Source organism: Microtus pennsylvanicus, chromosome 14 (genome assembly GCF_037038515.1).
Source record: "Microtus pennsylvanicus isolate mMicPen1 chromosome 14, mMicPen1.hap1, whole genome shotgun sequence".
In the NCBI taxonomy this organism is placed as follows: Eukaryota; Metazoa; Chordata; class Mammalia; order Rodentia; family Cricetidae; genus Microtus; species Microtus pennsylvanicus.
The window spans coordinates 49715967-49729646 of NC_134592.1; positions in this window are offsets into that span (position 1 = coordinate 49715967).

Genomic DNA, 13680 nt, shown 5'->3' on the forward strand with positions numbered 1-13680 from the left:
ACAGGGTAGGAACCTGGACACAAGAACTGATGCAAAGGTCATATTGACGTGTTGCTTACTAGCTTGTGCCTCATGGCTTGGTTAGTCTCTTTTTTTACAGAAGCAAGGATCACCAGCCCTGGGATGGCTCCACCCCTGTCAATCACTAATTAGGAAAATGCCCTACAGGTTTGCTTATAGCCCAATCTTATAGAGGTGTTTTACTTTGAGGTTCCCTCCTCTTAGATGACTTTAACTTGTAGCAAGTTGACATAAAACTACCCAGAACACATACAATACAACAAATACTTAACCAGGAAATCTGATTGCTACTAGTTTTTAGTCATTATTCTGATAGATACACAGACATTTTGAAGTCTTTATGCTTTTTTTTAAAAAAAAAACTTTATCTACATTTGCCTCTAAATTATCCTTTAGTTGCATTTGGGCTTTCCTAGAAGTATTATATCCATTTTGTTCTTTGTATTGATAATTTGCATTCTAGTTTCTTATTTGACCCTTGAGTTGTTCAAAAAGTTTTATGGGTATATTTTTTTTATTTCATTTTATTTGTATGTGTGCTTTGCCTGAGTGTATTCTGTAAACAACATGTATATAGTTCTGGTGGAGGTCAAAAGAAGGTGTTGCATCCTCCAGGACTGGAGTTAAAGACATGTGTTAGCCAATATAAGTGTCCTGAGAGTCTAAACCAATTTCTCAGGATGAGAAGATAATGTTCTTAACTGCTGAGTCAAATCCCCAGCCCCTAAAAGAATATTTCAAAATGTGGTGTGTTTTAATCACCTTTACACTAAATTCTTAAATTCTTTTATTGTATAGTAAATAGCTTAATGTGGCTAGCTTTGTGTGCTTCATCGGTAAATAAAAAGAGTATACACTGTTTTCTTAATTTTAGTATTTTTTCTGCTTGTTCTATAATGTTTTTTCACTCAGCATTTTATTTTTTATTTTCATGTTTATATTATACATGTTAAATAATATTTTATTAGTTATTGAGAAGTTCATAGGTGTATAAAGTGAATTTTGATTGTGTTCACCCTCTACTTCTCCCGTAATGCCTTGCAGATCCAGTTATATTTCTATAGCCAAGTTAGATGCTCAGTTCCTATATTTAAAGGTGTGGAAAGGGAAAAAAACCAACAATTTTAATATCACAGATAAATATTACAAAGGGAAAGATAGTACCAGATGCTAATTCCTCATTCTCACATCTATGCTATGGGGTGGTGTTTATTACCCTTAGGAGGTTTCCTCTGTTTATTCAGTTGTCTGGGTCATGAGTTGCATGCCTTACATCCTTTACTTCGAGTCCTTTACCTAACTTCCAGTGGCACACCAAGTGACTCATTTGAGTCTTTTTGAGATACTTTGCAGCACCTAAAGAGGGATAATATGTCTTTAAGACGCCTCAGGTTTGCGTCATGTCCACCCTTTCTCTCTTCTATTTCTTCACGTCTGTCAGACACTGACTCCAGACACTCATTTCTTTTCTAGAGAATTAGTGAAGATAGAATCTTAGCCTTTCTCCAGGCCTCAGTCAACATCAACAAGAACAGCAGAGTGAGTGTCTTCATTAGTTAAATTGTTTCTCCCTGTAGGGTGACATATTCAGTTGTTTGATTTCCAAAAGAAGAAATGGTGCTGCTGCTGGTTTATGATTCACATTATAGAAGCTGCTTTATCGTGTCTTGTTTTCTTGTTCACTAATATTGCAGTCTGTTAAGAAATCTCTTCATGAAAGCCAAACAAACAGATTTAGCAGGTAGTAAGTTATTATTAAGTACCTACTCTAAAAAGCTGGCTTTATCTTCATCCCTGGAAAAATACCACTTTCATGGGTTTATATATTAACTTAGAATGAGAAAGCAGCAATTTATTGCTGTTAATGATGACAAGATGTATTATAAAATCTTCCTTGAGAGCTTATTTAGAGGTTCTATCGGGGGAGCACAGCTACTTGTATACATATGGAGCACTGAGTGACGAACATGACACTCTCTCAGCCAACTGGTTTACTGAATCAATTCTGGAAATTTATGGGGTAACAGATATCATAGCTAGATCATTCTTTTGCCCAATTATGAAGTATATTTTAAGATGTCATTAATAGCATCATATTCATTGTTGTCACTAAAAATTATAATTATTAAAACAATAGTAATGATAGAATTGATAAATACCAGTACCATAATTAAGACTTCTTATATATGCAGTGAGTATGCCTGCCCATCTACTTGGCAAAGTGTAACCTCCACAAAACCTCAATTACATATCTTCACAAGCATTGATATCAATATTATGTATTTATGACATATAAATTTTCTTTTTCAATTTCAAAGACAAAATTGCTGAAAGACAAAAAAGGCATTCAGTCTTTAAATAACTAAGTCAGGTGTCACAAGTTCTGTATAAATTTTCTCATCTTCTCTGGGCATAGTAATTTTACTATCTACGATTCTGCTGGATTTTCACATTATGTCTTCGTAAAGTTTCATTTTATCAATTTTATTTTGTATTAGTTAGTTAAATAAACAGAAGAGAATTGCTTTTGTTATAGATTCTTGAAGCATGTTTTGTTCTTATTGACTCAATGCCTCTTTTTCTACCACAATCCCTGACCCCTCCTGCTAGCATTGTTGCTTGCTTTAGTATTTGCCTTTCTTTTGTCTTTCTTTTTGTAACTTTATATTTGATTTGTTAAATGTTTTTAATTGAATTAGAATTACATCATTTCCCACCTTCAATTTCTTTTTCCCAACTCTTCTCTGTATCCTCCTCCCAACCTCTCATATTCCTTACTCCCACTCTCAAATTGATAGCCTCTTTTACTTTGATTTTATAGTTTTACACACACACACACACACACACACACACACACACACACACACACACGCATGATTACATGTATCTGTACCCTATACAAATACACCTGCTGAGTCTGTTTTTTGTTGTTTTGTTTGCTTATATATGGCTAAGACTGACTAATCTGATTTGGACAACCTGTAAGAAGGTTTATCCCTGGAAAGGATAATTCTCCTTCTCCCAGCAGTCATTAGTTGTCTATAGTTCTTTGTCAAGGGTAGAAAATCATAAAATGTTTATCCCTCAATGCTAATATGTCCATGAATATTGCCAATAGGTCATGTTTATACAACCATTTCTAAAAAGACTGTTCTACAACAAATTGTCAGATATTCTTGCTCTTAAAATCTTTCAGCCTTTTCCTAATGTTTTCTGAGTCATAGATGAAGAATCTGAATTATAGATGGATCTGTTGGGACTCAGCTCCCCATGATCTGTTGATCTCTGCATTCTGTCTAGTTGTGGTTTCTGTGATGTCTCCATTTGCAGCAAAGAGAAGCTTCTTTGGTGAGGGATGGTAGCTGCACTTATCTGTAGGTCTAAAGATAATATTTAAAATGTATTAATGAATGATGCTGGTCTAGCAAAGTCACAGAAGTAGGTTCTTTTCTAAGGTCCATTATCTCATTAGTTCCAGGATGATGGCTACTTTCCCAGTATTAGGCATGATTTCCCACCTGTTGAGTGGGCTTTAAGTCTAGTTAGATTTCTGTTAGTTACCACTGACATTTGAAAATATTCTGTGTTGCATCTTCATAAATAAATATCTTGTCATGCTGACTATTGTTATGGTTCATAAGTGTTGTAGCAGGGTAAGACTGTTTAATTGGTCCCCTCCCTTGTCACCTTACATAATATTTCTGGTATCACAGAGGCTAGATTTCAGGAGAACGGATTAAATGTCAGCATATCTCAAATCACCCAAGTCATGTGTTCTAAGTATGTGGTGTCTTCATTAGTAGGGGTCACATTCAATAGCTGAGGACAAGGTGTTGAGCTTGTCTCTAAGGGCTATATCTATAGTCTATATTGGTTTGGGAGCCATTGAAACTATACTGTACAACCATTCAAAAATAGGTTTCTCTTGTCTGGTTACTGGGATTTTTGTAAGTATATGGTTACTGGGAAACATGTCAACTCCAGTGTTGTGTGTGTGTGTGTGTATACCTGTCTGTTTATCTACCTTTCTGTGTCTATGTGTGTATTAACATTTTAGGTAAATATAAAATAATATGATTCCTTGATACTTAATCAGACAACCTTGACGTTACTTGTTGTTCTTCCCTTCTTTATCTGTACTGACCTCCCTCATTCCTTCCCAGTAATAGTTCATTCTTATGACCCCCATGATAGTTTTAGGATCTACACCTCTACCTACATACATAGAATATTTTAATGTAATAATTATGGTTGAAATAAAATATGAGAAATTAGTCTTGAGTCTTAATTCATTTCCCTTAACATAAAAATTTCAGTTTTATTTCTCCCTTTTTGCAAATGTCACAATCTCATCTCATGCAAAATGATTAACATCAAGAAAATAAATTATAGCCAATTCTGGTCAGGACGCAGGGCCAAAAGAATCTTTGTTCTTGTCTGATGAAAGTATAAACTATTACAGTAACTATAAAATAATTATATATATTCCTACAAAAATCTGAAGATAGGTTTTCATGACCTAGCTACACAACTCAGGAGTAGCCCAAGGGACTATATATCCAAAAAGATAGTTGGACATTTATATTTATTATATTACTATTCACAATAGATAAGAGGCAGAACTATGTTAGATATTCAATAGCAAATTGTTTGATAAATAAAATGAGCTATATATACTTAATGGGATTTAAATATTATCTCAAAGCAATTGTTATATTGTGATATAAATACCTCAAGACCATATGGAGTGTCCACAGATTTTATATCATAGTTAAAATCTGTGTGTATCTTCAGTATTACTTAATATTCAATAGTTACTGAATAAATATTGGTTGAACAATGAATTCTTTAAAGACATAGATGACAAGTATGACTGAAGTTGATTGGACATGCATGAAGTAGAGAATAAGCTATTTGTAGACTTCCAGTAAAAGAAAGAAAAACACAACATTCATATTGTTTAGCTTTTTGAGAAACCTAATTAAATTCTATAATTATATATAATCATACCATTATATAAAAATTAGGTATTTAGTTTAAAGATTTGTCCCTTAGAGATATTACATCTTAAAATTTAAAAATAATTAAATCATATATTATATTTTTGTTTTTAGTAAGTAGTATTTTTGTTCCTAGTTCTAATATTAAAAGTTGGAAGGCAAATATTAACAACAAATATATGTGGATTTTTTGAGGAAAATGTTTAAGGAAGAGTGTAATCATTAAAAAGAAGTGAGGACAAGAGGGAATATATAAACATTTTATCTGCTAATTTCATTCAATGTGCACTAAAAACACTTCCATCTGCTTGTAGCCATAAAAGTCCCCTGGATGCCAGTAAACTTGATGTTATTATCTTGTAATCTGGTATCCCTGGCTTGAGCTAATTAGTGACATCTTATTCTCAAAGCACATCAGAGTGTATAATCTGCCATTGATTGACACAAATTTTAAAATATTTGATAAAAAGAGTGAAAATAAAAAACTTTTTAAAAAAGTAGTTTTGCAGATATGCAATTAACAATAAACAGCTCCCCGAATTTGACCCTAACCTTAACATTCTCTTCAGAGTTACTAAACTTTAAGATGGATTTTAATTATAGGGTTGGGCAGCTAGTTTTAAATTAGCAGTGCTGAAGGTCCTTGAGAATGGCTTCTACTTTTATAATAGGCTCTGGACCAGTGGGTTCCTGATAGCACACTAAAGAAGAGGAAAGTATCATAATTGTACATACTTAACATCTGATATTCCATGCGGGAAGAGGAATTAAGAATCACAATTGCTTCTCCTAAAGATATAAAATTCCATATGAAAGAGAAGAAGATAGCGGGGAATAGGTTTGTTGAGGCTCAAAAAGGCAAGCTCTTTCCTTCTGGGAAAGCATAGATCCAATTTGCTCACTTTTTATTTTATTAGCACAAATTTAATTACATAAATACATAATACATGCTGTGGAATAATCCTCTTGTACACTGCAAAGATTTGTTACTCGAATTGGTTTAATAAAATGCTGACTGGAGGGTAGCCCAACAGGAAGTATGGGGGGGGGACAATCAAACAAAGTATTCTGGAATGAAGAAGGGCAGAGTCAGGAGAGCTTTGAAGAGAAACACAATGGGCATACAGTACTGAGAAAAGATACCAAGCCACATGGCAAAGCATAGATAAGAAATATGGGTTAATTTAATGTAAGAGTTAGCTAATAACAGGCCTGAACTATTGTTTGAGCATTTATAGTTTATAATAAGTCTACGAGCAGTCAGTCTGGGAGCAGGCAGTCAGGACAGGGAAACTCTGCCTAAATACACGTATATCTTATGTATTTAATGCATTTTGTTCCTATACATACCTCCTTACTTTCCTATGTCTCCTTGCCTCTCTTGTTAATATCCTTTCTAGTCTCTCTTATAATTTTATGTTTTATTTTTTTCTTATTTAAACCTTTGTTTACATAACATGGGTAAGAGTTTAATATCAGGGGCTTAGATGTCTTACCAGTTGCTACAACACTGAAGAAAATGTCTCATTTCCTGACAACTGTTATCTGCCAATAACTCCTTAGGCAGGAATGAGATCATGTGAGCACCCTCTGCTGGCATTCACCAACCACTTGTAAATACTCAGGGAGGTGTGGAGGACCTTCTGAGTCCTTCCTTTATCCATGAACGATACTGATAGAATGAATCGTGTGCAGGTCTTTGTTGCGCCACACTATTTCTGGGGAGACAGAACAAATGTTTACTCATCACAGACAAAAAAACTAATAGTTACAACAATGTCTAACTTGGTGAGCCAAGAATATTTTACTAAAGTTACTAACAGGAATATGGATGAAAGATTACTTACAGGATCATAAATGGCTCAAAGACAGTTGGCGTCACCAAAGCTCACACCTACACAACAGTCTCAGGCAGAAAAATCACAGCTGTTGTGTGCTCATGAGTGCAATAAACTTGCTACCACTCTCTATTCTTTACTCTCATTCCTGCATTCTTTCTACCTCTTCTGTAGTGTCCTCTGAATCTTGCAAAGGGTGATAAATATTTCTCCTTAGGGCTGAATGTTCAGCAGTTGATTGTTACCAGCATTTTGGCCAGTTACAGTAAATATCTGTAGTAACTGTTCCCTATTGTATAAAGTGTACTTGACCAAATCTGAGAGCAACAATACTTTAGAAACAAACATATACAACAAAGCAATTTAACATACATAACATGCATATTTAGTCAAATTACCTAGTATCTCTTTGCTTACTAGAGGCTATGCTCTCCCAAGGCATGAATCCCTTCAATGGAGCAGTCCTCACATTGAATTAGAAAGCAGTTAGGTATGCCACACTAGTAATGCCATTGCATCATCGGGCATATCATGCTTGGCAGGTGCTTAGTGCAACATGCAGAGTATGTAGCTTTACAAGACTATTGGTGACTTTTCTCCCTCAGCTCCTACAATGGCATATTCCAGACCTATATAAAAAAGCAGGGAGAAGTCTTCAAGGTTAATTCTAGCTTGATGCCTTTAAGTCCTATACCCAGAGCATGTTTCAGCCATAGTGACTTGCCATCTAATTCTGGTTGGCAACCAAGAGCAGTAGCAGCAGTTTGAATTGTTTGGATGTCTTGGTGATGTCCCTGAAGAGCAATTCATTGCGATGTCGGCCCCTTCTTGGACTAGGATTTTTGTTTAATACCTTTGTTTAATACCTTAGGGTTAACCCATAAGGGCCTGTTGAGAACATGGCCAGAAATGTGAGCTTCTTGGAACCCACCTCACTCCTGAACCTTGGATCTAAACTCTAAAATCCCTTCCCCCTGCAGTTTTACAACCTTTATGCTTCCAAAAATAGTTGCACCTCCATGAAGATGAAGCTCCAGTGGGTGAGGTTTTGCCTTCAAGATAGTTTTGTTCTCCTAGTGTACGTAGTACAGGAGGTTTCTCTACAGTGAATTATTTTGAGATATTATTTATTTTTATTTTGTATGTATGGGTGTTTTGCAGCTGGTATGGCTGTGCATCATGCAGTGTATTTAATACCCACAGAGGCCTATGCAAGCACTGCACTCCTGAGGCTGGAGTTAGGTTGTGAGCTGCTGGGGACTGGACCTAGATCCATAGGAAGAAGAGAGAGTACTGTTAACTGCTGAGTCGTCTCAATTACTGCTGTTCCCACACTAGCCTGAAGACCATTCTACTGTGAAATTTCTTTTGTTAAGCAAATTAGTTCACTTCTTTAAATTCAGCAGCATCCTAATTCTCTACACAGATAGAAAGAAGCCAGAGTCTTGACCACGATCACATGAATATCCTGCCCCACACCTCACCTGGTTTCTTACAGAGCAGTTACTGCTCTCTGAAACCTCTCGACCCTGGTCCCCAGTGTCTGCATATTTTTTTTCTCAACTCTGTCCTTTGGGAAAATAGCATGAGCTAGTCAGTCCCTAAAGTTATCCACTATAAGCTTTTCTAGGAGACTCTTCTTACATATTACACAGGGATGTATTCCTACTAGCACATGTAGTCAATATGGATCCTCAGTCAATCTCAGTCCTTTTAAGGTGCTTTATAGATTCCTTCTTTATGTATTCTGCTCTGTTCCTAGACAAAGAAACCGGGCCTTTCATCCAATTTGCTTATAGACTCAGTGAGTTCTAAGAGGATATCAAAGAATTTTACTACAGAGACTGTCTGATCCATCAGGAAAACAGGACAAATCTGATTTCAGGAGGAGAACAGGTGCTGGCTAAGGTTTAAGAGGAATCCCTTTCCTGTGTGTTCAAGCTCTGCTGCAGACATCAAGGACCCAGGATTTAACAGCTGGATTCAACACTCCTGAGTCAAATTGTGGAAAGGAGACTCTCCCACAGAAACAGCTTTACTGACTGTTGGGATAGTCAGCATGTGAGCAGTTGTAAATGGTTTGTCAAGCGAATAGATTAGTTAAGTTTTCCCACTCACTGATGCCTCAAGTCTGTCTCTTTCTGGCCACTCTTCTTATGCCTTCTTAAAACAAGATGGAAACTGTATCCCTCTGTCTCTCTACCTCCCCTCTCAAACACACACACACACACACACACACACACACACACACACACACACACACACACTCCTCTCCCTCCATACCACCCTCTTTCCAACCCCTCTCTGTCTCTGTTTCTCTCTGTCTCTCTCCCTGTCTCTCTCTCTGTCTCTCTCTGTCTCACTCTCTTTCACACACACACACACACACACACACACACACACACACACACACACGTCTTCTCCCTCACTACCTCCTTCTCTCCACCCTTCTGTGTCTTTCCCTCTTTCTCTCTCTCACACACAAACACACAGTATTCATTTGGCTGAAGCCTGACTAAAGTCCCAAATATAGTATAGTATGCCCTTGTTCTACCCTTATAGTATTTTTAACAACAAAATAAAAAAAAACCCTCCAGAAAACAGCTGACCAACATGGTATATTTATGAGTTTAGGCAAATATTAATCTGCTTTTCTGCATGTTCCTGACAGAGAACAGATATGAATGGAATAAATAGATAGGTATCTAGTATATTCAGTGTCTTACTAAATTGTAGTGGACGTTTAAGTGAGACATTGTAATGATTTCTGGGTTACTTATAAAAGTTAGTATGAATTTACCCTTCCTCTCTCCCAACCCCCTTGTACTGACCTGTTTTATCATTTTTTTCTCTTTCATAGTTTACTTTGACTCAATTTCTTGAAATTCTATGAACTATCATTTTCACTGGAAAGTATATCGAACTTGGAATTACTTCAACTATTTTTGAGACTTATTTCCCATATTTATTTAGTGTCTTGTTTATAGTACTTTCTTAAACACCCATGATCTCTAAAATATTTTCCTTCATGTTTTCATATTTCATATTTGCTACCAAATTTTTTTCCACCAGAGATACACTAAATGTTAAAATAATGCAAATCAAACAAATAAACGAACCAGACTGTTGTACGATGATACTAAGTTGGTGTTGAATCCAATAATCCATTTTGATTAGCATATCATATGTTAAGTAACAACTGTGACCTGGAGAGATGGCTCAGTGTGTAAAAGTACTTGCCATGCAAACATGAAGACCTAAGTTCAAATCTTTTTTTTAAAAAATATTTATTTATTTATTATGTATACAATATTCTGTCTGTGTGTATGCGTGCAGGCCAGAAGAGGGCACCAGGCCTCATTACAGATGGTTGTGAGCCACCATGTGGTTGCTGGGAATTGAACTCAGAACCTTTGGAAGAGCAGGCAATACTCTTAACCTCTGAGCCATCTCTCCAGCCCCTAAGTTCAAATCTTTAGAATTCATGTAAACAGCCAGATGTTTAGTAGAAGTATCCATAATTTCAGCGTTCCTAAAGGAAAATGGGTGGAGACAGGAGACTTCCAAGAAGTTTTAGAGCTGGTTAGCCTGGCATGCGTGACAGCAAGAATAAGAGATCCTGTATAAACCAAGAGGAAATGAGAACTAATTTCCAAAGTTCTCATAATGCTCTCCATGGCACTTATGACAACTTTTAGCCTAGAATGTACACAAAGAGGGCAGGGGAAGGGTGACTAAGAAGGAGGTGGGAGGGAGGGAGAGAGAGAGAAAGAGAGAGAGAGAGAAAGCTTGTGAATGTGAGAGTTATGTGTCCTAATTAAAACTCTTAGAAGAAAAATGGAGGATGAGGAATGGACATCGTAAGTACACAAGGCCAGAGACCAAGTGTCCACCTCTAAGAAGAGCTTAATGATAGCAACTTGTGATTTTCTCAACTCTTTTTCAAAGTTGCTTTCACAGGACTAAGACAAATCTCTTAGTTAGCCAGTGTTTAAAATGCCTAAAATATGTAGCCTGGGATTCCCTATTATTGTTAGGGCATCATAAACATGCTAAAATTTTTGCACATCAATGAGTCACTTGTCGATTGTTCCTTTTAGCACTGATAATCAACTGAAATAGGTGGAAATTGGCAATGAGAATTTCCTGTTTGATGTGGTAACAGTTTTTAAATAGATGTTGGTAATGATGCTATTAAAAAATAATGAATGCTGCTGGCTCATTTGTTTAACTGTGGCCCATATGGGTGAAAATTCTCCTGTGATATACTTTATATATCATGTTTTTTATAATGAGTTTATACTGAAAACTCCATTAGAGAGATGTTTCTATGTTTAAAAATTACATCCACTGCATTAGTATCCTATTGCTTGCACCAGATTCATTTTAATTAGTAAGTTAGATTTGTTTAGCCTCTTCCCTATCCTAATTTTGCATTTTCCCCTGTTAAAATCTTCAAATACTTCAAGCTCAAAATATCCTTGGCATTTTGATCATCTTTAATCTAAAAACAAATGAAAACTACCATTCTATTTTAATCAGGCAATGGTAATTGAGACATAAGATATTACCTGAAAATTAATAGATACTAAAAAAAAGACAGAACAAAAAAATCAATGCCCCAGGCAAAGTCAGAAACTACTATTCTCTTAATAATAAACAGAATTTTAAGTAATTTTAGCATCTCTAGAACAGAATTAAAAGTGAATAAGATGGTACAGAGATTTTATCCATTGTTTTATTCTAATTACTTGAAACAAAGTGTCTTTTTATGATTAATGGAAAAAATCTTTGACAATACACTTTTTTTCAAATCTGCTCTCCTCTTATATCGTAATTATTTATTTTAGTCTTCTGTTAAAATAATTTTTAAAAATTATTATTAGTGAAATTTATTCATTTATTATACACCCAACTTCAGGTTTCTGCCCTCCTCTCCTACCATTCCTTCCTCCATCTCCCCTTACCTTTGCCTCTCCTCCTCTAAACATCTCTTTCTCTGTTTCTGGTCAGAGAGGAGAAGGCATCCCATGTGTGTCAAAAAGCATAGCCTATCAAGTTGAGATAGGATTCAGCTCCTCCCCTTGTGTTAAGACTTGGAAAGGCAACTCAATGTAAGGAATAGATTCCCAAAAATCCACCAAAGCCTCAGGGACATGCCCCACTTCCACTGCTAGGAGTCCCTCAAATAGACCAAGCTGTACAACTGCCACATATTTATAGAAGGAATGCAGGTTCCTTAACTGTCAGCCCCAGTGTCTGTGAGCTCCTACAAGCCCAGATTAGTTATCTCTGTGGGTTCCCTTGTGATGGATGACCTTGATCTCTCCAGGCTCTTGTAATCCTTCCTCCTTCTTTTCAACAGGATTCCTGAAGCTCAGCCTGGTACTTGGCTGTGGATCTCTGCATATATTTCCATCAGTGACTGAATGAAGACTCTTTGATGACACTTACGGTAATCACTAATCTGATTATTGCAGACAAACAGTTGGGTTGCTATTGCTAGGAGTCTTAGCTGGGTCATGTTTGGAGATTCACAGGTGTTTCCCTTGCACTAGGTTTCTACCTGACCCTGAAATAACCCTTCCCCGTCAAGACATCTCTTTATTAACTTTCCCCTTGCATCCTGCTCCCTCCCATCTCCCTCATGGTCCCATCCCCACCTGCCCCCAGTTTACCTAGGAGCTCTCTTCTATTTTCCCTTCCCAGGGAAATCCATGAGTATCTCTTTGGGCTAAATACTTTTATTCTTCAACTAAAAGAAATGCATGGTTCAAGGCACTTAGCTGAAATGGACTGTTAGAAAGAACATATGATGAACTGTTTCTACAGATCGATAATATTCTTGAATATGAAGTCAAATAGATTAAGATAAACAAGTGAATACATAAATGTATGTAAACACTAAGATAATATTTAATTGTGCTTGCAAGTCCTGACACTCAAAATTGATCCTGGGCTTTCTGCTGAAAAAAAGTTTAGGAACCCCTGCTTTGACAAGCACTGTATTACTGTTACTTGAAGTTGAATTATGAAGGGCTTTTATTGAGTTTCCTGGGACTATAAACACTTATGTTAGGCATTTATTTAGAACATTAATAGACATTGTACAATATTCTATAAACTGTAGAGGAACACTAATGCATCTTGACTGTTTTTCAGTGATTTCTTTGCTATTTTGTACATTTATCATCTTTTTAAGTTAAATTTATTTTAGCTAAAATATGGAATCAAACATGAAAGTGGAATATTCAGTGATATCTTAACTCATGTGCATATTGTGTCATGTTTAAATCAAGTAGAACATATAGATCTCTTTAAATAGTTAAACTTTCTTTGCAGTGAAAGCTTTCAATATCCTTTCTTGTAAGTTTTGAACTATACAATGTACAGAAATCATCTGGAGTCTCCCTACTGTGCACATGTGCAGCAGAATGTCTTCTTCATGTGTAATTGTGACTAGTCCCATGTTGATCAATGCCTGCTCAGCATTCCCACTCTGTATTCTGCTCAGCCTGTAGTAGCAACAATTCTAATCTCAGCTTCAATGAAGTCACTGTTTGGGCATCCTGGTGTGGGAAGTCATTCTTATGTGTTGCTTTTATTTGTTAATAAAGAAGCTGCGTTCAGCCAATGGCTTAACAGAATATAGCCAGGCTTTAAAAGATGTATAGTGAGAGTAGGTGGAGTCAGGGAGAAGCCATGTATCTACCCACAAGAGACAGACGCCTCTGCCTGAGCCCACTGGAACCTAGCTGGTAGGATACAGACACGTGACAATACACAGATTAATAGAAATGGGTTAGTTTAAAATGTAATAG